The following is a 4524-nucleotide window of genomic DNA, read 5'->3' on the forward strand; positions in this document are numbered from 1 at the left end:
CCAACTTTTCACGGATTTTCATTGCCTGATGACCGGCGGGGCCTTGAGGTGGTATTGGCAGGTACTCGAGGACAATGCAGAGAATCCAGAATTCGGTTATTTTGAACTGAAGTCCGAGATGCTGAGCCACTTCAAGACCGCCGAGTCAGATTATGAAATAATCCGTGAGATAATGGAGCGAAAGCAGCAACCTCAAGAGAACTTTGAAGAATTTTATGGTGAAATTCATAATCTCACATTCCGACTTCGAAAGAAAATCCTTGAGAAGGAACTGGTTGGCATTATCAGGGGCAACCTCAAGCCATATTTGGCAAACTTGACATTTGCTTCAAAAATGGAGACCCTGGCAGAACTTAAAGCTGAATGCAAAAGAGCAGAGAAGGTTATAAAAGAAAATAGGAACAGGCCCAAAGTTATAAATGAGATAGATCTGGAACCCATCGAACTAAAAGTAGAAGCTAGTGTAGAAGCATTTAATAGGAATCAGTTGAAGAAACCTCTGCAGCCCACACCAGTACAGCCTAGAGATAATCCGTCTTCGTCTGTTAGTCCTAACGTGTCAAAGTCCACTGTGAGCTCCTTTTGTCCTTCCCCATTCCACTTGATGTTATGTTTCTCCTGCGGCATGCCGGTGGACCACTTTGTGAAGAACCCGGCGGAGGCCCAGAGAGAAACTAAGTGTGTTTATAAAAATGATAAGGGAAACCTCAAGCTGGCGGAGATCTCCGGGAGCTCTTGCCAGGACGAGAGAGACCCGGAAATAAAGCAATGAAGATATTGAAGAATGAAAAAACAGATATACTTAAGAAAGTGCTAGAAGTAGGAGTAAAACGGGAAATGAAAAGTTTGCATCAGAGAAAGCTTGAATATGAAGAGGCTCGTAGGCGAATTTTTTGTGAGGAGATAGTGAATAAGAAGAAATCTAGGAATTATAAGAAAATCCAAAAGATGAGGGCTAAGCAGAGGAATTTCAAAAGAATATACAACAAGATAGTATCGACAACTGTTACGTTGAAAGGAGACAACAGGTTTTTCGCTAAAACTAAAATTGGCGGGCATGAAGTGCTAGCGCTCCTAGATTCTGGAGCAGGTGCAAGCTGCTTGGGGACGAATTCAAGCGCGCTCCTATGTGGTAAAGAGGACCTGATATTGCCAATCAAGGGACAAAATGGTAAAACTGCGAATGGGGGTGAAACCGCGGTAGTAGGGGTTATAACGTTGCCAGTCCTCTGGGACAATACAACAAAAGACGTAGAGTTTTTGATTGTTCCAGGCCTCCAGCAAGAAGTGTACTTAGGTGTCGACTTTTGGCAAGCTTTCGGTATGAGTGTTGTTAGCAGGGGAGTGAGTGCGAGTGTGAATAGTCCAACCGTAGCAGAGCTCGTGTCTGGCGAAGGTGACCTGTCATTTGAGGCCGTGCAGCACGTACTGACAGCAGAACAGACGAACGCGTTAGAAAGGGTGAAGTTGCATTTCCCCTCATTTGCGGTGTTAGGGCTGGGTCGCACAGAAGTAGAAGAAGACGTCATTGAGGTAACTAACGAGAATCTGCCAGTAAAACAGCGTCACTATCCCATTTCGCCCGCTATCAAAAAATTAGTCTATTCCGAGCTTGACCGGATGCTGAGTATGGGAGTCATTGAGGAGTCCAACAGTAGTTGGAGTTCACCGGTCTCATTGGTAATAAAAGGCACAAAAAACCGTCTCTGTTTGGACGCTCGCAAGGTGAATGAGAGGACGATCAAAGACGCGTACCCACTCCCACATATCGACGGAATTCTCAGCAGACTCCAGAATACCAGGTTCATCTCAGCTATTGATCTAAAGGACGCGTTCTGGCAGATTCCATTAGAAAAGAAATCAAGAGAAAAGACGGCGTTTACTGTGCCAGGTCGACCTTTATATCAGTTCACAGTCATGCCTTTTGGGTTGTGCAACGCAGCACAAAGAATGTGTCGCTTGATGGACAAGGTCATACCTGCTTCATTGCGTGAATGTGTATTTGTTTATCTTGACGATCTGTTAGTGTGTTCGGAAGATTTCTCGTCTCATATATGTTTGCTTGAAAAGGTCGCTCAGTGTTTGCGCGAGGCGAAATTGACAATAAATATAGAAAAAAGTAAGTTCTGTTATAAAGAGGTGCGATATCTCGGCTACGTAGTCGGTGATGGGTGCATAAGGATGGATGCCAATAAGGTGGCAGCTGTGAGGGACTTTCCCGAACCTAAAACCCCAAAGCAGCTCCGACGGTTCCTAGGCATGTCAGGTTGGTACCGTCGTTTTATTCAGGATTATGCGACCATTGCAGCACCGCTGCACGACTGCCTCTCAAAAGACAAAATCAAAAAGTTTGCGATGACTGACGAAGCCAAAGCTTCCTTTGAGAAGCTCAAACAAAGTTTGATATCGGCGCCCGTACTGACACATCCGGACTTTAACAGACGGTTTTATATTCAATATGACGCATCGACAAACGGAGTGGGTGGGGTTTTGTTTCAATTAGACGATGACAACAACGAACGACCGATCGCATATATTTCAGCCAAACTCAACAAAGCACAAAAGAACTATAGCATCACTGAGCTCGAATGTTACGCTGCAGTCTTGAGTGTAAAAAGATTCAGGCCATACGTGGAAGGACTCCCATTCACCATTATTACCGACCATGCTAGCCTGAAATGGCTCATGCTGCAGAAGGATTTATCTGGTAGGTTAGCAAGATGGAGTCTGAAGCTTCAGGGTTTCGATTTCGATATCCAGCACCGAAAGGGGGCTCAGAACGTCGTACCAGATACACTGTCAAGAATGAATATGGACGAAATAAAGCTAAGCGACCGGGTAACCGACTTGTGCCTGGAATCTCCATATTTCGAGTCAGAAGAGTATAAGGAATTGAAAAAGACTGTGGCTGAAAATCAAGACAGACTGCCTGACCTGTGCATATCGGATGGCTACGTGTACCGACGAACACAGTTTGACAGGGGCGACGACCTTCAAGTGGACCAAACCTGGAAGCTTTGGGTTCCGTCGGAGTTGCGACCGGGGATGGTAGAGTCTTCTCACGGCTCACCCTCTGTAGGCCATGGCGGTATCCACAAAACCTTGGCGCGACTGCGCGAAAAGTATTACTGGCCAGGGATGGTAGCCGACGTAGGCGCACACATTAAAGAATGCGAAGTTTGCAAGGCCAACAAGGCACAAAATTTTTTTAAGAAACCTACTATGGGCGAACAGCACATAACAGAACGACCTTTTCAGCGTCTGTTTATAGATTTTATGGGTCCGTTTCCTCGTAGTTGTGATGGTAATGTGTATGTCTTTGTTGGTCTTGATCATTTTTCAAAGTTTGTGTGTTTGAAGCCTATGCGTAAGGCAACTTCAGCCGAAGTCATTAAGTATTTAGAGAAGGATGTCTTCCACGTTTTCGGTGTGCCCGAATACGTACACTCTGATAACGGAAAGCAATTCGTTTCTGACATGTTCAAAAGTTTTCTAGAGGAATACGGTACGAAACACATAAAAACAGCGTTTTATTCGCCCCAAGGCAACGCTGCCGAGAGGGTCAACCGATCGGTATACAGATCATAAGATCATTTATTAAGGAGAACCAAAGAAACTGGGACCGACATGTCAGTGATGCAGCATTTGCGCTTCGCAGTGTGGTACACTCCGCAATCAACACATCGCCATATCACGCCTCTTTCGGTATGCCCATGATTCAGCATGCTGCATCATACGAGCTATACCGAAAGTTGGGTTCCTTAAAAGACATTGATTGCGAGGTTGAGGCGGCAAGCGATAGGCTGCAAATCATCAGGAACAAGATTATGAAAGAGCTGAAGTTAGCACATGAAAGGAGTAAAAAGGTTTATAATACTAGAAGTAGGGATATAAAATTCCAGATCGGACAAGTGGTATATCGCCGAAACTTCAAACAAACCTCGAAGATTGACAATTACAATGCCAAGCTAGCCCCGAAACAGATAAAATGTATCGTTCTAAAGGTTATCGGGAACTCTATGTACGAGCTTGGCGATATCAGCGGGAAGAGGATCGGCGTATACCACGCTAAAGACATCTTTGCTAAGTAGGTTTATGTACATATTATTAAGTAGGTTATATACATAGCCTGTGTGGCATGTTGCATGTTGGATGTCAGGTGCGTGTGCTAAATGTTTTATGTTACCTATACAATAGACTTTTATTTATATCCAAAATTTTATTGAGACCTGACTGCAGTATTTATTTATTGATTTGTCCGCGCAATTATTTAATTATGTATTACAACACTTAACTATTTTCGTGATTATTTCATTATTTATACACTTTTATTTATTTATTTATTTTTCTTAAGATTTATTTATTTATATATATTTAGTTATAATACACCAAACTGTGGTATGTTTGTTTTATTTTTTTTCTGTGATATTACTTAATTTATATTTTTTATTGGTTTTTTTTACATCTGTGATATTCTTTTAACCATTTATGTAATTATTTAGCTCTTTCCCCTGTGATATAGCG

Source organism: Rhagoletis pomonella, unplaced genomic scaffold (assembly GCF_013731165.1).
Source record: "Rhagoletis pomonella isolate Grant_MI unplaced genomic scaffold, Rhpom_1.0 Rhpom_scaffold_00003, whole genome shotgun sequence".
In the NCBI taxonomy this organism is placed as follows: domain Eukaryota; kingdom Metazoa; phylum Arthropoda; class Insecta; order Diptera; family Tephritidae; genus Rhagoletis; species Rhagoletis pomonella.